Raw genomic sequence first — 20,305 nt, forward strand, 5'->3', positions numbered from 1 at the left:
ATTGCTTCCTTCAGATGAGTGTAGCAACATGCACAAACACTGGTTGTGAAACCAGTGTTAGCAGACTTAAGTCTGTACCCAGAGGAGGAGCTTTTAGACATACCACTGCCTCCCTGAAGGCCTCTAAAGCACCTCTCAATGGCCACCAAGTTGGAATTTGTCTGGTCTTATTTTCTTTAATCTCTTTAGTTTTTGAGACATTTCTACCACCAGAGCAGGCTCAAAAACTTTTTTTTTAAGACAAATTTACAGCCAGTCACCAGTGGCTCATGCATGTAATCCTAGCTAGGCAGAAGGCTAAGATCTGGGGATCATAGTTCAAAGCCAGCCTGAGTAGGAAAGTCCATGAAATTCTTATCTCCAATTAATCACAGAAAAAAAAATCTGGAGGTGGTACTGTGGCTCAAGTGGTACAGCACTAGCTTTGAGCAAAAGGAGCCTAGAAACAGCACCCAGGCCTAGAGTTCAAGCCCCAAGACTGGCTAAATAAATAAATAAATAAATAAACTTGCAATGAGCAATGTTCAATTTTTCAATGAGTCTTAATATTTCTTTGATGAGCATTTTATCAGTGCTTTCTTATTTTCCAAGGCAGACTTGATATTGGATGAGTTCTAGCTTTTCATATTTGGTGTGCTTTCTTGTAGGAGTGAGAGACTTGAAACTGGACTTGAAAACTGTCATCTCCCATAGAATAATTCTTCTCCATCTCATGTGAATGGCCCTTTATAATACATGGAATTGCCCATCATTTTTGGGAAATTCAGTGTTATGTTAGAAAATCAAGTATGCAAATGAAGGGGCAGTCATGCATAATACAAAATGATTCTTCACAGAACTATAGATATTCAGCATTGTAGGTAGATTGGCATGACCAAATTGCAACTGTATTTATTTAACTTTTTAGATTGTCTATGTGTTATATATTACCTACTTTTGTGTTACAAAAGTAACAAAATACCTGATAATTAAGTACAATTTAGGAGAAGAAAGAATTGGTTTGGTCATGACTTCAAAGGTTCTGTCCAATTTGGATTAGTGAGTTCCCTATAAATAAGAGGAAAATGTAGATTCCTAGAGAATTAACTACATAGAATACTTACGGGAGAACACTCTGGTTTAAATACAATGTTAAAGTATCTTTAAAATATTTTTATTGCCGGGCTCCCATGGCTCACACCTGTAATCCTAGCTACTCAGGAGGCTGAGATCTGAGGATCACAGTTCAAAGCCAGCTCCGGCAGTTAAGTCCATGAGACTCTTAACTTCTAGAAAACTGGAAGTGCTGTGGCTCAAGCTGTAGAGTGCTGGCCTTGAGCTGAAGAGTGCAGGGATGCAGGGATAGTGCCCAGGCCCAGAGTTCAAACCCCATGACCAACATATATATGATCGTTAAGTAATTGTGGAAAGGAGTTGCCATCCAACAAAGCAGTTTATGAATATAATGCATCTTGATCAATTCACCCATCAACATTTACACCCATCCCTTCCAACCCCTTCCTTTCCTCACTTTTCTTAACTTTTAAGATATATATGATTATTTTTGGCCACTTAACAAAGCAGTTTATGAATACAATGCTTCTTATCTGTGTCATCCTTTCAAAATTTTCACCCCCCTTTTGATCCACCCTTTCCCTTTTTTTCTCAATTCTGTGGTGTATACAATGCATTCTCCCCTCTTTCCCCCTTCATTTGTCTACCACTTTCCACTCAGCACCCCCGCCACACACACACACTCTTGCATGTACCATTTCTTGGCACTTATTTTGTTGGGCTTTGACTTCATCTTTCTAAGAATTATATTATTTGAGTTCTCCATAGAATCTTTTATATTTCATTTATAATCATCTGCTAAATATATGTTTTGCTCATCATAGTGGGTAGAGTGTAATGGAACAGTGCTGTTCGACTAAGGTACCCAGAGTGTATAAATAGAGACAGGAAGGAGTCAGCATGTCTTCTAAGGACATGGTGTCCCGTCGCCTGATTTCTCTAACCAGGCCCCATCTTATACAATTTCCAGTCCCCACACCCATAGAGTATTCTCATTTGAATCCATTAATGGATTAAATCATCCATTAGATCAGAGATTTCATGATGCAATTGCATCTAAAAATGTCCTCACAGACACATACTGAGGTGGACTTTTCCTAATCTCTCAAGTGTATCCCAGTCCAATCAAGTTGATAGTCAAGATTAACCAGGTGGATAAAGCAAGATCCATGATCTTTAATTCTCTAGTCCAAAACAAAGGCTACCTTATATTATATAGTATAGATATGCAGTTGTAAAGAGCTAACTCAGCCAGTATCACATGATAATGCTTCTCTCTCCATCTACGGAGAGAAGGCTTTTCTCCAGTGATGGAAAAGTATCCATCATGTAGTCTTTTCCAAGAAATAGGGTGCTGAAATAATTGTACATTCTCATATAAAGAAAAATAAAGAACATGGATGCAAACATTACACTTTTCATAAAACTTAACTCAAAGTTGATAATAAACCTAAGAGTAAAATTTAATAATGTGAAACTTCAGGAGAAAACTCAGAAGAAAATCTGTGAATCCTCAGGTTTGGTGACAGCTCTTTAGAGAAGACCAAAAATGGCCCATGAAAGAAAAAGAATGTTGTTTGTTAAAATTAAAAACCTTTCTCTGTGAAAGATACAGGTAAAAGAATGAAAGACATGCTACAGAATGAACAACATATTTTCACGCATCTGACAAATGATTTATGATTAAAGTATACAAAAATATTTAAAATTCAACAGGGAAATAAACAATTTAATTTATAAAATATGTCAAAGATCTGAACTACCAGCTCACCAAAGAAGATATCCAGATGGCAAATAAACATACAAAAAGACATCCAGCATCTTATTTCATGAGGGAACTGCAAACTAAAACAACAACATCACTGCACATGTATGGCTAAAATCCAAAACACTGATGGCACTTATGGCTTATGAGCATTTGAAGCAACAGGAACACTCATTTATTGCTAGCAGGAAAGCAAAATGGTATAGCAGTTTGGAAGAAAATTTGGCAGTTTATTACAAAGCTAACCACTAGGCTTATCATATGATCCAAGAATCATGCTCTTAGGGATTTACCCAAAATGAATAAAAATATGTATAAATCCTACCAAAAACTAGAAGCAACCTAGATGTTCCTCAATAGGTGAGCAGGCAAATGAACTACTATATTCACAAAATATCATGTTATCCAGTGATCAGATGAATCATCAAACCATAAAAAATTTGTAAGAAGCTTAAGTACATACTGCTAAGTGGAAGAAATGTCTTGAAAGGATTTATACAGTTTAAGCTGGAAAAGACAAACCAGCAGGGCCAGTGAAGAGACCAGAGTGGTTGCCAGGTGATTGAAGAAGGGAAGGAGAGGGATGGAATATAGAGGACATTTCAGATAGTAGAATGGTTTCATTTGTCAAAACTCCAGAGTAATACACTACTAGCATGAACTGTAATGGAAGCTATGGGCCTTAGCCATAATCAAACAATATTGGCTTATCAATTATAACAAATGTACATACTAATACAAGGTGGTAATAATAAAGGTTTGAGGGGTACATGGGATGTGTACTTTCTGCCTATTTTTCTTCGAAACCTAGAACTGCTCTAAAAAACAAGGCCTGTTAATATTTTTAAAAGACATTGAATTTTTGTCAGATTCTCAAATACTATAATCATCTGTTTAAATTGTGTTTCACTGTACAACTGCTCCCAGGACGTCTTAAGGTCTTCCAGGCTGGAGAAATTTCCAACTGGGCTTTTTTTTTCCTTTTCTCACTCTTTCATGGAAAATTTCTTTGATTAATCCAACTTTTCTACTTTACTTGATGTTGAAATCAGGAGTATGCTCCTTTGTTCTCTATTGTTTTAAACACTTGAGGGCCTCATACTTGTTAGGCAAGCATCTCCTAGCCCTTTTGTTGGTTTAGTTATTCTTTTTTTTTTTAATTTAATTTAATTTTATTTGAGAACATACTGTACAGAGGGGCTACAATTACATGGGCAGGATAATGCATACATTTCTTACCAAGCATTGCAGCCTCCTCCTTTGTTTACCCTTCACCTCCCTTCCCAGCCTTCCCCCTCCCCCCACCCAATTATACCCCCCTCCCCCCCCCACACCGACATTGTAAAGTTGGTTTTGACATCACATTTTGTACTTCTCATTGTTGCAACAGGTCTACCTGAATCCTTAAACGACTTGTTTGTCCCCATCTCCTCCACATGTTATACTGACATCAAATATAGTGAAAGCGGGGGTTACACTGTGGGGGAGGGACATACAAAGCAACAAAGAAATAATCTTATAAATGCGTTAGAAACACATGCATGAAAGAAACGAAAACATTAAAATACATATTTAAGGGTTCATTTTCCTAACATCACATTATCTGACCTTTTCCGCTTGACTCATACCTATACTAGATATTGCAAATAAGGGAAACCATGGGACCTATGCTTCTTTGGGCCTGGCTTACTTCACTTAATATAATTTTTTCCAAACCTTTCCATTTCCTAACAAATGGGGAAATGTCATTCTTTCTGATGGATGCATAGAATTCCATTGTGTATATATACCACATTTTCTTGATCCATTCATCTACTGAGGGGCATCTGAGTTGGTTCCATATCTTAGCTATGGTAAATAATGCTGCAATAAACATAGTTGTGCTGGTAGCTTTAGTGTGGTCTTGTTTGTATACATTTGGGTAAATGCCCAAAAGTGGGATTGCTGGATCATAGGGGAGATCTATGTGAAGTCTTTTGAGGAACCTCCATACTGCTTTCCAAAGTGGTTGAACAAGTTTACATTCCCACCAACAATGAAGTAAGGTTCCTTTCTGTCCACATCCCCTCCAGCATCTGTTGTTTTTTTTTAATTTTTATTTATTTTTTTTATTGTGAAAATACTGTACAGAGGGGTTACAATTCCATGGGCAAGATAATGAGTACATTTCTTATTCAGATGGAGTCTTGTCTTTCTACTCATGCTTTTGCCTTACTCTACAATGCAAAGGCAGCCTGTGTAGCTGAGATGATAGGCATGTGCCCCCAACTCAAGCTCCCTGTTGCCCTTGAGCCATGATCCTTTCAAGTTCTCCCTCCTAAGTAGCTGGGATTACAGGCATGCCCAGTTATGCTAGCCAATTGCATCTTTTCATTATAGTTTGAGCATCTAGGAAATACGGTTCATTCATTTCTTGTTCTTGGCCAGCCCCATACTACTTTCACCATACCTGGGTACCTGATAATGAAATTCATTTATGACTACTTTCTATTGTAAAACATCACCGCAATTAAGTACACCATTTTAACTATTTTAAGTGTATCATCAGTAGTGCTGGGTATTTAACTATTGTTGTGCAGTAAATATTGAGAGGTTTTCAAAGAATGTTCCTTGTGGACTATCTTGAATAGGGACTTTCTATATAAAGACAATTCACCTCTCTCTTTATTTATGGCCACAAAAAACCTGCCAGGAAGGCAAAAATGGAACCAAGATAAGTATGATACTGTACCCATAACTAGATCTTATTTTTTAAATTGTACTTCTTGTCAATTGATAAATCTGTAAAGAACCCAGCACCTGTTAAACATCACACTGTTTTCTACATGGTGAGGAGAAAGTAATGATCAAGAGATAGTCTCTGCCTTCCCCTAGCATCCATTCTTACATGTACATGAAACAATGTATGTTCAAGAAAAATGATGAAAAGCTTATCTATAAAAGGGGGCCAAAAGCCTATTAACATCTCAAACTCAGCCTTACAATTTAAGAATTAATGGCAAATGCTTGTTTACCTGGATAGGGGTGTGTGTGTGTGTGTGTGTGTGTGTGTGTGTGTGTGTGTGTGTGTGTGTGTGTGTGTGTGTGTGTGTGTGTGTGTGTGTGTGTGTGTTCGTGCTAGGGTTTGAACTTAGGGGTCTGGGCGCTGTCGCTGTCCCTGAGCTTTAAAAGAAACACAAAAAACAAAAAACAAAAACCTCAAGGCTAGTGTTCTATCACTTGAGCCACAACTCCACTTTCGGGTTTTTTTTTTTTTTCTTTTTTGGATGTTTAATTGGAGGTAAGAGGCTCGTGGACTTTCTTGCCCAGGCTGACTTCCAACTGCCATGCTCAGACCTCAGCCTCTTGAGTAGCTAGGATTACAGGCATGAGCCAGCAGCACTGGGCTGTTCACTTAAATATTTAAAAGCTAGGTCCTCTCAGAAGCAACGAAAGAGCAAGACACACACAAAGCACACACCCACAATCAATTAGATTGTGTGTGTGTGTGTCTGTATTCCTTTCTAAGAAAACCAGAAATCAATCAGACCTGCAGATCATTCTGAATAAATAGGTGAATCTGATGTTAGTCTGCTTGATTTACATAGCTTTAAAGTTTAGCAGTCAGGGAGTTTAGCAGCAGTTTTTCCATGGTGGCGCATCAGTAGGCGCTCCCGACCCCGGAGCATTTCCTAGCCACTTAGGTGTGAGTCACCCCCCGCCCCAGCCCCTCCAGGAGCCCCGGCCCGGCCCTTAGGCTGCCCCTGCCCCCTCCCCCTGTCCCGTCCCCTCGCCCCCCTCCGCCCCCTGCCCGGGGCGCGCAGGCCCTCCCGCGGGAGGCGCGCGGGCGCGGAGGGCGTGGGCCGGGGGCGGGGCGAACCCCGCAGCCCGGGTGCTGCGGGAGCTGTCAGTGTCAGGCTGGCGGCGGGAGGAAGTGATTGCTCCGGGAGGAGCGCGAGCCTAGCGGCGGGCGCAGCGTGAGACAGCACATCCTGCTGGCCGGGCCCGCCGCCCTCGGCTGCTCCGCCACGGTCACGCCAGAGCCCGGGAGTCGCCGCCTGCCAGACCCCAGAGCCGCCGCTGCCCAGGTAAAAACCCTGCCGCAGGTCGCGTCTCCGCGCCGCCCCCTCCGCGCCCCTCCCCAGCCCCGGGGTCGTGCGCCCTGCGCTGGGAGCCGGGCAGCGGCGTCGGCCACCGCTGCAGCCTGCGCTGCACCCTGCCCTGGCCCCTCCCCAGGCTCCTACCTACTCCGCGGTGCCCTAAGGCGGCCAAGAGCCCCCCCAGCGGCAGCCCCTGTGGCCGCTCAGGGAGAAGCCGAGAGGCTCGTGCCGAGGAGGAAGGGTCACGAGGTCGTCACCTTGGCTCCCACCTTGCTCCTGGGAGGGGCATCCCCGGGGCGCCCCGCCTGGGTCTCCCTCCCTGCCCCCTCCGCTCAGACAGAAGGCGAGCAGCTGTGAAATCTGCACCCCGGAGAGCTTCCAGCTGACGGCCCCCGGGGCGGGGAGCTGCGGAGGGAGGCGAGGATGCCGTCTGATTGCATGTCGGAGCTGTCTGCCCAGCTCCTGGATGCGGTTGCTACCCGCCAAGTTAGCGGGAGGGGAGGTACTTCTTCTCGCAGGGCTTTAATTAAACATTCAAGCACGCAAGAAAATGCCAGTTTCCTTCTCGATTACAAAAAACGAGTGTGGATGGGGATGCGTTTTGGTAAACACCTTCCTGGCTGTGGGGCTCTCCAGCCCGCTCCCCGCAACCCACTCCCACTGGGAAGCGGAACCGCTCTGTCCTGGTAAATCTGTGCGTCATCACCATAAGGGCAGTGATTCCCGCAGCCCCGGTGGCAGCGCAGTGTGCGGGGGCCTCGTGACTGGTACCTTGGCTAATAAGGTTAAAGAGAGACTCAGGGCCAGGGCAGGAAATGACTGAGGAAATCAGAGACTCCGTGAAAGGCAGAAGATGGAGTAGATGTGTTGTCCTGGCCTCTTACCACACCTAAATAAAGGGTAGGAGCAAGTAGCCAGCCATTTTCTTGCTTGCAATTGCCTTTCAAAAGCCATGGCTGTAGACAAGAGTTGTGAAAAATTGCTTCCAAACATTCCAGCCTGGTAGGAAGCTAAGCTCAACAGCCAGGCCACAGGAACTGCAGTAGACATCCTCGGCTCGTAAAACAGATGAGGGGGACTGTGTGTATGTCTGGACTTTCTGTGCAATTGTGGGAACTGTAGAGAAACATAGTAACCACTTTTGCGAATTGGCAATGGGAACACATACTGCAGATTGCCTCCCCAGAGTAGGGACAGTGAGAATGTGAGTGACAGGCCCTCCCCCTTATTTACAATGCCAAGTTTGCTTCAAAAAGTTTGCCTTGGGAAAAGGACTTGAAGTCTGCTCTTCCTTGTGTGTACAGTGTGCGTGCACACTGGGGCTGGGGGCTGTGCCTGAGCTTTTTTGCTCAAGGCTAACTCTCTACCACTTGAACTACAGCTACACTTTCACCTTGTTGTTGTTGTTAGCTAGTTAGTTAATTGGACAGAAGGGTTTCCCGGACATTCCTTCCTGAACTAGCTTCCAACTGTGAGCCTCAGATCTCAGCCTTCTGAGAAACTAGGCTTAACAGCATGCACCACAAACCATGATTCTTAATAAGATAAAGTGGATTACTCTCAAGCAGTAAGACACTATGTTCTCTTTATTGCAACCAGCCTGGCCAGGACTTCTGAGGATTTGGGGAACCAGGGCTCCAGGTGCTATTCATCTAAAAATCCAGTGTTTTCTCTAGCATGGTTTCTTAATATGGTTGGAGGACTCAGTGAAGACTTATCCTGTTTGTCCATCTCTAGGCCCCATTTTGCGTCTAGAACATCTATTGCATCTCTTCTTTGCCTCAAGCCTCAGACACTGCTACACCTGCTTCTAGAGTTCTTCCTAAATGTCTGGGCTGCAGCAACCTCTTTTGTACTGTCCTCTTGAGGAGGAGAAAAGGGGTGGCTCAATAAGCCTTGCCCCACTCCTAATTTTATTTTTAAATTTTCCTACTGAAAATACACCTGAAGCTCCTTTTGGTCATCAAAAGTTTACATCATTAGATATAATCATAGTTACAGATACAGGCAGAAGAGAGAAACTCAACCCTCTGGAAGAAGCTAGCAGAGTTAGGCCACTGGTTTGTGGTCCTCAATTTCAGCTCTGCTTCTTTCTCCCATAGTGTTTTATATCTAAGAGAGGTACTAGGAACTTGCTCCCTAGTACTTTTCCCCAGAATACTTCTTTCTAAGTCAACCTGTGATCAACTAGTCCTTCCCCTGACTGCTAGTTCTGAGTAGTGGAAATCTTGGGAAATTCATATGCTGTGTCCATACACATGAAGCTGTGTAGAGCAGTCCTGTAAAAGGCATGCCAAGCTATTGACCCAAGTCTGCCTTGTGCAGAGACTGTATGTGCAGGCGCCGCTCTATTGTCCTTCTAGATTGTTCTTTCTCCTCCTTTCTGTTGTTAACTTAGTATCAAATGAAGGACATCACATACCTGCTGCAAACATGAGTATCTTCCTTGTTTTTCTACACTTTATGCCACAAATAAGACAAATGTTGACAGTAATAACTAAAATGTATTGAGCACCTCATTTTACAATTTCAGTCCATTTTAAAGTCTTCCACATGTGCATCATTTGAATCTCATAAAAATCATATGAGGCCATTATTGTTTGCAATCCTATTTTAAAAATTAAGAAATTAGAGGAAAATGATGTGACAAGAAGATAACAAGTAACTTCCCAAGGCTTGCTTGCTCAAGTGGTAAAGCCAACTTGAGCATAGGAAGCTTGGCGCCAGGTCAAGATTCTTACCTAAGCTTCTATCTTATAAGGCAATTCCATTGGTTTATTTTCAGATATTGAATCCTAGGCTTTTGTTTATTTTTGGTCAAGGAAAGATTATTTCTTTTTAATCCTTAGATGAATACCATAAAGTAGAAATCATGCTCCCTACTTTATACAGGTTGAAACTGAATTCAGTTATAAACTCAAGGTCATGGTTAATAATTGGCAGAGGGAGGATTCAAACCAGGTCTACTCTATATTCAAACCAGGCAACTCTATATTCAGAACCCATCCATTCTGATTAATACCTGCTATAAAAACAAAACAGACAGAAAATTTCTACTTCTATATTGGCTGAAATTTTTCCTCAAACCATTATTTCCTTGAAGCCACAAATGTAGCCATTTTGTTGTTGTTGTTGTTGTTATTTCCACTGCTGCTGCCTGATTGGCAGCTAAACTCAAAGTCAACTTTGTCTCCTGAAATAATATATTGTGTTGGTTTTAAACTAGCCAATTATCCATGATGTTTTACAGATATCAAAAGCCCCCTATATGCTTTCTACTTTGACCAGAGATCCCATTTACTAGAAAACTGTGTGACTTCTGCATCTCCCTATACTGCAAAGACAGAGGAAAACAACATAAAGAACTCAATAAAAGCTCAATAGGAGAAGAGAAACAGACTCCTTGTGGAGGAGTATTAGGGAGAAAGAGGTGGGGTAATAAGGGTTAAAGAGGATGGATAATATTGAAATAGATGGTCAGTAAGTGTGAAAATAGAAAAATGACACCTCTTGAACTTAGGTTAGGAAAGGAGAAGGGCTAACTAGGTATGGGAGAATGATGAGAGGGATTGATGGAATATATTTTATACATACATGGAAATGTGTGACATTTCATTGTGATGAAATCATCTTCTGTATAGCTTAATGTAAGCTAATAAATTCAATTCAATTAGAAAAGCATTACACTTTTTTTAAAAAAGGAAATGTGAAAGCTTGTCTACTTTTGGGAATTTAGCTGGGGCAAATGAATATCTAGTTGACTTGAAAAAAAAACAGGTTAATTCAAAGAAAAACTCTCATTTTTTTTTGGGTAAAGTATAAACCCAGCTCATATGAAAACTGTTCCTCTTGACTGGAGATATTTCATATATGCCCTGGAATCATTTCCTTTGCTTCTTCTACGCAGGAAGCCAGTCACCAGAATGTCAGAGTGAAGCTTGCCTTGTGATGCAGACGCAACTTCCCAGGTGTTAATCTCTAAGAGCCCACGGGTTAATAGCACCTTGTGTGCTGTTTGTGTGTGTGTGTGTATGTGTAGGGGAAGCTTCTTAAAATCAACAGACACCATGAGCAGGCTCTTGAGCAGTTTTCAGATAGTCACTGATCCCAGTAAGATGGTGCATTTATGCACAAATGTAGGTTTTTCTTTTGGTGGGGGAATAAAGTATGATTAAAAATATATTAAGAACTACTATGTGAATGTGCATTCACACTAGTACTGGGGCTTGAACTTAGGGCCCACGTGTTGTCCCTTCTTTCAAGATTGTTGAACCACAGCTCTACTTCTGGCTTTTTGTTGATTCATTAGAGATAAGCTTATGATGGACTTTCTTGCTTGGGCTGTCTACGAGCTGGCTGAAATCCTCAGATCTGAGTCTCCTGAGTGGATTACAGGCATGGTGACCAGTGCCCGGCTATTATATTTATATTCAATGTTTAACAAAGGGGAGAGGCACAAGGCCACCCTCATCAAATGTATTATAGGCAAAGCAAAACTACTTGCCAGAACCAGACAATAAGAAAAATCTCTTCTTGATTATCATATCAAGACCCCAGAAGTCTGGGTGTCAAGAACACTATTCACCAACCCAGGCTGCCACTAAGTTAGGTCTCTTGGTGTGTTAGGCAGCCTGAGTTCTGTTTTACTCATTGGTCACTTACCCTGTGCATAATTAGAGCTTTGTTACTGCTGTGTCCATTCATCGAATGGTCCTGACATCCTTGTAAGGTAGACATTTTTATCTACTGACACAAACAAAGAAATGCATGGAAGATTCAGTCACTCGACTGAGGCCACCTGAGGCCAGCTATTGGAAGTGTTCCATTGCAAATGCAGATCATCCTGATTCTAAAGTCTGTTTATTCTCTTCCCTCAGCTTCTCATTGTTTCTCTATCTATGTGGGTTGTGGCAGCACTGAGTGTTCCTCAAGAACACGCTCACACACTGATAGGAAAAGCCTAAACTGTTATCAAAAGCAACAAGGAAATAATACATCTTTCAGTGTGGTAGGGGATACACCAGCCCTAGTTTCTTTCAAGATGAAACTCCACTCATGTGACTGACACATATGGCTAGGCATCTTTGTTGAATGGCAGGTGTATAGCAGCCCTTACCTAATTCAGCCCAAAGACTATTTTACTTGCTTTTGGACAATTGCAAATCAAAGCTTTCTTTGATTTGCACTAGATACAATGGCTGGGTCATGATCCATAATGGAGGCTTAGTACTAAGTCCTGGAAGGCCCTCTGCTTACTCCTAATCTCTGTGTGCTGTGTTCAGGTCATAGCAAATCTGAAACCCTCTCAAGCAGTTGCTCTTGCTTCCAAAATATCCCTTATGTTTTTTAACATTTTTATCTTTCCTTGTGGTCTGGTGGTAATATAACAGCTCATTATTTATCGTGGAGGGCAGAAGGGCTCATGCCATCTGGATGACAAGAACAGATAACAACATTTTCTGTTAAAGGCACTCTCTGTAATACAAGTAAATGTACTCAGGCTCCATAGAGCCTGATCTGCCTAGCAACAGGTACCAGAATATTTCATTATGCTTCAACTCCATGGCTTTCAACACCTTTTTTTCTCCCCTATGATCCTGAGTTTTTTAAAAATTCTGCCACTCTGTTGCCATCACACATTTTAGGGATCATTTTTTATCATAAATTTAAATTGCAATCAGTATGATTTTGAGGATATTGTGAATTAAATATTGTGAATTAAAAATAAAATTTTTATGGAGTCCAATTAAATCTAAATACTGTACTAACTTCAGTATAAAAAGTGGATGAAGAAGTTCTTTAACACAAGGATATTATCAATCTTATGGTAAGGCATCACTAAGACTTGGGTATGGGGGTTGTTTGCTTTAAATAAAAGTGTGCAAGAAGGACCTTTATGAAAGGGAGGTAGGAAAGGGGCCCCCAGATGTTTCTACAGTGGATAAGACAGATCCTAGAGCAAACAATTATCTGGTCTAAAATGTTAATTATGCCAGGATAGAGAAACTTTCCTTTAGATATTCTGGTTTTCCCACTATTGAAATTTTCCATGGGTAATTTAAACCATTTCTCTGTCCTTCTTTGTAAGATAGTAAGAGAATGAGATCTACAGGCAGCCATAAAGTACTGGAAGTAGAGATGAGATGTCCTACTTACTGCCTTGTAAGCCTCAGTTTATTCATCTGTTAAAAGGGAATAATGTTGCCTGGCTCATGAAATTGTGATGATCCAAGACAAAGAGTGCACAAGGTCTGATACACGGTGTGTATTCATGCATGGGGGATACTTTTCTTTTTATTATCCTACTGTAATTACCACTCTCTCACTGATAATCAGCCAAGAATGATCTTCTCTGGGATGTATAGGATCTTACCTTCTTTTTGAACCAAAAGTAAACTATTCAGTTTATTCTTATTTATGGGCATACCTTTTTCCCTTCTAGACTCTAGGTTCCTTGACCCTGCCTTTCATTTTCTAATAGAAGGTCTCACAAGACAATAAACTCAACAAGCTTTAATTGACTTGAAATTTTAGCCAGAATAAATCCCACTTAACTTTCTTTTTCTTATAAGATTGAGTTCTTTCCCTTGGACCATTTAAATCTGTTTAGTAAAAAACATTTAACTTCCTGAAACGTAGTATCCATTGTGCATCTTTTCCCAGTATGACTGCACCCACAATTCTGGAAGCCTTGCCTTCCTGAATCACCATTGTGTGGAGCATTTCTGCATGGCCAAGAGGAATCTTGGACACTCTCCCTTCTGGAAATGAGGGCTGGGATGTGTTTTCTTCTAGGATTCCCTTAGGCTAGTTATGATGCGGCTTTGATCTGACACCGCTCCCAGTTCCTTAGTTCCTTTTTGCTGAAAGAGGAGGGAAATCTTGATTTGTTAACAAATGTCTGTTTTATTCTAATGCCATGAGAACAATGAGTATATTAGAAATAGCTCTAATGAATAAATGATGGCACAACATTATAAAAACCCTTCATCTACAGCTTTCATTAGACTGTCTGCTTAATCCTGAAATAGTGCCTATTGCTTTGTTGGACAAGATGAAGATTTTACTTGTGGGAATGGAATGCAGTCCTCTCCTATAGAATGTACTTTTAGATCTTATAGTGCACCATATGGAAATGTTTAAATGTTTATCAAGTTGTTGAATGTTGAAAATAATGTGAGTTCAGATGACCTGGGATTCTGTCTCACAATCCACTTGTGGAATGTCAATAGTTTGCTGGTGGAAAGAGCAGCAGGCGCAGTGAGGTGAGTTTTGACACCAAGTCCTCTTTGAAAATGACTAGCCTCTCCTGTTTCACCATTCAGTCCATCAGTATCAAAATAGCAAGGGGTTGTAGGAACTGGTGTGTATTTTGTGGAAGAAGAATAACAAAATACTTTTCTGCCTGCTTCCTTTAAAAGTGTGACTTCATTCACTTTCAGAAGGTATAGGTTACCCTGATTTGGAAAAAGGATCCTCCTGTTTGAATGCCTCTGGGCTCAGAGGAAAGGGAGACTCTATTTACATAAGTGAAAATGCCAAACTAAATCTCCCGATGCAGACTTGGACCACACAAGGACAACGTTTGGGGTTTTGAGCACTTACAGATTTTCTCCTCTTTTAAGCTTCTCAATATTTTCCCAAATACTGCTGAAAAGTAACTGACATATCATATAAGGGTAAAAATCTTGTATCTTATGCCATCAAGTTCAGAGGGTGGAGGGAAACTGCTCATTTCCTTTAAGGGCCTCTTACATTTTAAAATAAAAAATATGAATACTTACAATTTGAGGGCCAAACTATTACAGCTTTTTAGTTTAAAGAAGGTAGGAAAGACTGATTACAAACGCAGCAGTCTGTGGGAAGGAAGGTACTCTTCCAATTTCCTTTTTCACTGGTATACTCTACCCATACTGAACCAAGTACCTCTGTAACTTTGGAGAAAAACTTGACTTTGGGGGATCCTTCAGGATATTGGAAAGAGGACACCAGGTCCATGATCACCTCCTGAATGCTGGCCAGGTAGATATGAGCAGGACATGGAGAATATGTATTTTCCTCTCTAAGGGAAAATACAGAATGAATGTTGCTTTAGCCAGAGCACATTTTCTGGTGACTTTGGTTAGTGAGAACATTGTCTTATCATCCTCACAGGACATTCCACAGTTGTATTTGACTGAAGGAAAGGTTCTTGACACTTCCCAACCCTAATTCAAGAAAGGTGAAAGTACCAGAAACCTGGCTCACAGGGATGGAGTTGGGTACAAGGGCAGACTGTTCAGGTTAGGCTGAATCCTGATGTTTCAGTAAACAACTCTCAAACCTCAGCAGAACAACACAAGGAAAGATTTTCCTGCTCATTATTCATGTCCATTGTGGATAAACAAAGCATTTCATATCCATTCTGAGACCTGTGACAAGAGATGCTTCATTTTGAGATTTTCTTTTTCTGATCCCTGTGGCAAATTGCATTCTGGGTATTAGGCCTCCTACCAGAAGTGACACACTGCAAACTCTAATTACACCTCATTGGTCAAAACCAGTAAATGATCTTGCTTGACTTCAAAGGAGGCCTTAAGTGTAGATCTAAGGGATAGAAAAGGAAAGTGTTTTTTTTTGTCGGTAGTGGGGCCTGAGCTCAGAGCCTGGGACTGTCCCTGAGCTCTTCAGCACAAGGCTAGCACTCTACTACTTGAGTCATAGCACCACTTCTGGCTTTTTCTGCTTATGTGGTACTGAGGAACTGAACCCAGGGACTCAAGCATACAAGGCAAGCACTCTACCACTGAGCCACCTTCCCAGTCCCAGAAAGGGAAGTTTTGTAATGAACAAATGACTATGAAAGAGAGGAAAGTACATGAGACCTATCTGTTGCGAAGGTAACCACAGACTCAAGGGAGCATCCCTAATGGATATATAGCCACATATCTCATCTAACTCTGGTATATCTGAGAGAATACCTGTTTAGAATATGAAAAGAATTTGAGTGATTTTAGCATCGCCAGAAATAATAGATTCCTAGAAAATTGAGCTCACAAATCTAGATCTTTTTTATTGATGATAACTAGAAAAAGCATTGGTTTTTCTAAGAGATTAACAAAAAATTCCAGTGAAGCACATTTATCTCGTACTTATAGAATGCCAGTTATAAGCAAGAATGAGTACCTGGCCCATACTTGAAAATGAATAAGGTCCACTTATTAATTGGGCGGTTGTTTCTTTGAGGACTTGTTGTTGGGGGATTTAATTTTTTGAGTTCTAAGTATATTTAGATATGAGACCCTTGGCCATTGTGTGGCTAGTGAAGATCTTCTCCCAATCTGTGGGCTTTCTATTAATCTTGTTTATTATGTCCTTTGCCATGCAGAAGCTTTGCAGTTTCATGCAATTTCATTTGTCCAAACTTTCTTTGATTTGTTGTGTTTCTAGGTATCTATTAAGAAAATTTTGGCCTGTGTCAAGGAGCCCTAGAGTTTCTCCTATTCCTTCCTGCAATGTTTTCAGAGTGTCTGCTTTGATTTCAAGGTCTTTGATCCATTTGACGTTGATTCCGGTGCAGGGTGACATATAAGGATCTAGCTTTAGTTTTCTACAGGTGTTAAATGAATTTGGCCAGCGCCATTTACTGAAGAGGCTGTCTTTCTTCCATTCTATTTTTTAGCTCCCTTTCGAATAGTAGGTGGCTATAGGTTTGTGGGTTGATTTCTGGGTCTTCAGTTCTTTTCCAATGGTCCTCAGGTATGTTCTTGTGCTGGTACCAAGCTGTTTTGATTTCTATGGCTTTGGAATAGAGTTTGAAGTTTGGTATTGATAGTCCTCCAGCACTGTTATTTCTTCTAAGGATTGTTTTTGCTATTTGGGGTCTTTTATTGTTCCATATGAATTTTTGGGTTGCTTCTTCTATTTCCTTGAAGAATGAGGTTGGGATATTGATAGGTTTCCCAGTGGGCTAAAGACTTGAAGAGAGACTTCTCTCTCTGAAGAAGAAATAAGAATAGCCAATAGATACATGAAGAAATGCTCAACTTCTCCAGCCATAAAAGAAATGCAAATCATAAGGTTGCAGAGCTTCTGCAGGGCAAATGACATAGCTAGCAAGATCAATAGAAAGCCCACCGATTGGGAGAAGATCTTTACTAGCCATACAACGGACAAGGGTCACATATCTAAAATATACTTGGAACTCAAAAAATTAAACCACCCAACAACAAATCCTCAAAGAAACAACTGCCCAATAAATAAGTGGGCGAAAGACTTAAAGAGAAGCTTCTCTGAAGAAGAAAGAAGGATGGCCAATAGACACATGAAGAAATGTTCAACATCCCTAGCCATAAAAGAAATGCAAATCAAAACAACATTGAGATATCACCTCACTCCAGTTAGAACGGCAAAAATCAAGAACTCTAACAACAACAGATGCTGGAGGGGATGTGGACAGAAAGGAACCTTACTTCATTGTTGGTGGGAATGTAAATTTGTTCAACCACTTTGGAAAGCAGTATGGAGGTTCCTCAAAAGACTTCACATAGATCTCCCCTATGATCCAGCAATCCCACTTTTGGGCATTTACCCAAATGTTTACAAACAAGACCACACTAAAGCTACCAGCACAACTATGTTTATTGCAGCATTATTTACCATAGCTAAGATATGGAACCAACCCAGATGCCCCTCAGTAGATGAATGGATCAAGAAAATGTGGTATATATACACAATGGAATTCTATGCCTCCATCAGAAAGAATGACATTTCCCCATTTGTTAGGAAATGGAAAGGCTTGGAAAAAATTATATTAAGTGAAGTAAGCCAGGCCCAAAGAAACATAGGTCCCATGGTTTCCCTTATTTGCAATATCTAGTATAGGTATGAGTCAAGCGGAAAAGGTCAGATAATGTGATGTTAGGAAAACGAACCCTTAAATATGTATTTTAATGTTTTTGTTTCTTTCATGCATGTGTGTCTAACGCATTTATAAGATTATTTCTTTGTTGCTTTGTATGTCCCTCCCCCACAGTGTAACCCCCGCTTTCACTATATTTGATGTCAGTATAACATGTGGAGGAGATGGGGACAAACAAGTCGTTTAAGGATTCAGGTGGACCTGTTGCAACAATGAGAAGTACAAAATGTCATGTCAAAACCAGCTTTACAATGTCGGTGTGGGGGGGGAGGGGGTATGATTGGGTAGGGGGGAGGGGGGAGGCTGGGAAGGGAGGTGAAGGGTAAACAAAGGAGGAGGCTGCAATGCTTGGTAAGAAATGTATGCGTTATCCTGCCCATGTAATTGTAACCCCTCTGTACAGTATGTTCTCAAATAAAATAAAATAAAATATTAAAAAAAAAAGAAATTCAAATCAAAACAATATTGAGATTCCACCTCAACCCAGTTAGAATGGTTGTAATCAAGAACTCTAATAACAACAGATGTTGGAGGGGATGTGGCCAAAAAGGATCCCTACTGCATTGTTGGTGGGAGTATAAACTAGTTCAACCACTTTGGAAAGCAGTATGGAGGTTCCTCAAAAGACTCCACATAGAGCTCCCCTATGACCTAGGAATCCCAGTTTGGGGCATTCACCCAAGTAATCTCAAACATAGCCATACTAAAGCTACAGTATCTTTACAATAAATATATATATGTGTATGAAAATGAATAAGGTATAGGTCTATGTACTGATGTCTAGTTGAAAACTGAAAGAGTTTAATATCTGTGATGTGGTTGTATATTGTCATGTATTTCGCTTATTAAATGGTAACCATATATGGCTAAAGGTGCTAAATTCCTGACAGGTTTGGCAAAGTACATGGGGATTCAAAGAAAGGAAGGAATCAATAATTAAGTTTAGTGCAGCATTATTCACCATAGCTAAGATCTGGAACCAATCCAGATGCCCCTCAGTAGATGAATGGATCAAGAAAATGTGGTATATATACACAATGGAATTCTATGCCTCCATCAGAAAGAATGACATTGCCCCATTTGTTAGGAAATGGAAAGACTTGGAAAAAATTATATTAAGCGAAGTAAGCCCAAAGAAACATAGGCCCCATGGTTTCCCTTATTTGCAATATGTAGTATATGTATGAGTCAAGCGGAAAAGGTCAGATAATGTGATGTTAGGAAAATGAACCCTTAGATATGTATTTTAATGTTTTTTTCTTTCATGCATGTGTGTCTAACGCATTTATAAGATTATTTCTTTGTTGCTTTGTATGTCCCTCCCCCACAGTATAACCCCTGCTTTCACTATATTTGATGTCAGTATAACTTGTGGAGGAGAGGGGGAAAAACAAGTCGTTTAAGGATACAGGTGGACCTGTTACAACAATGTGAGAAGTACAAGTTGTCATGTCCATAACGAGCTTTACAATGTCTGTGGGGGGGGGGGCGGGGGGGCGGGGGAGGGAGAAGGATTGGGACTGGGGGGGAGGGGGGAGGCTGGGAAGGGATGTGAAGGAGAAACAAAGGAGGAGGCTGCAATGCTTGGTAAGAAATGTACGCATTATCCTGCCCATGTAATTGTAACCCCTCTGTACAGTATGTTCACAAATAAAATAAAATAAATTAAAAACAAAAGAAAATAATGACTTCTTTGAATTTGTAGGCTAACCAGACATTTGCCTTTTTTTCAAAGCAAATAGCAGTTATTAGTTTAAGGAATGTATAAATGACATGGATACAGATCTCAGAAACTTTATGCAGATTAACATGTTAGTAATATTTGTCAAAGTTACTTATTTAGAAATCTACTGCATTTATTCACTAGCAAATATACTGTTTGTGTGTGTGAGAGAGAGAGAGAGAGTTAGAGATGGAGAGATAGAGATGGAGAGTGAGAGAGAAAGAGAGAGAGAGAGAGAGAGAGAGAGAGAGAAAGAGAAAGAGAGAGTACTGAGGCTTGAACTAGGGTCTGGGTACAGTCCTTTATCATTTGTCTTTCTTTCTTTTCTTTTCTTTTTTTTTTTACAAATATTTCCATGGTTGTCTTAATCTTCGTCCTCCTCTTTTGTTCTTATACTTGCTTTGATTGCAAAACAATGCAAAGTGATTCTGATTAAGTAATAAATGAATGTAATTTCTGAGACTGAGGTTCAGGTCTCTCAGTTCCACCACTTACTACACAGTGACATTTGACAAGTCACTCTGCCTCCCTTCACCTCATCTTCTTCACCTGTAAAACGGGACGTGAAAAAACGTACTGCTTCCTTTTGTTATGACAAGATTTGAAAACATAAATATCAATTAATTCTCCATTTCTTGTAGGATTGAGTTTTTCTCTGTTGTATTGCTTTCTTATGTTTAATATAAACATTGATTTCCTAAGACAAAGGAAATGACCTTTTGGATGTCTGGGCCCAATGTGAGCTTGCTAATCCCTGGCATTCTAGAAGCCCGGTTTTCCTGAGT

The 20,305-nt window shown here is 40.6% G+C and overlaps 1 protein-coding gene across 4 annotated transcripts in view; it reads left to right on the plus strand.

The window, feature by feature from the left end:
• Positions 1-6,726: 6,726 nt before the first annotated feature.
• The window catches only part of Dync1i1 (dynein cytoplasmic 1 intermediate chain 1), a 280,550-nt gene continuing 266,971 nt past the window's right edge, over positions 6,727-20,305 (plus strand). For all 4 annotated transcript variants that reach the window (XM_069996539.1, XM_069996541.1, XM_069996540.1 and 1 more), the window contains exon 1: positions 6,727-6,885. The gene's annotated coding sequence lies outside the window, so the exon portion shown is untranslated. The remainder of the gene's footprint in view (positions 6,886-20,305) is intronic.

This window comes from Dipodomys merriami, unplaced genomic scaffold (assembly GCF_024711535.1).
Source record: "Dipodomys merriami isolate MVZ:Mamm:240054 unplaced genomic scaffold, mDipMer1.0.p SCAF_5, whole genome shotgun sequence".
Lineage (NCBI taxonomy): Eukaryota > Metazoa > Chordata > Mammalia > Rodentia > Heteromyidae > Dipodomys > Dipodomys merriami.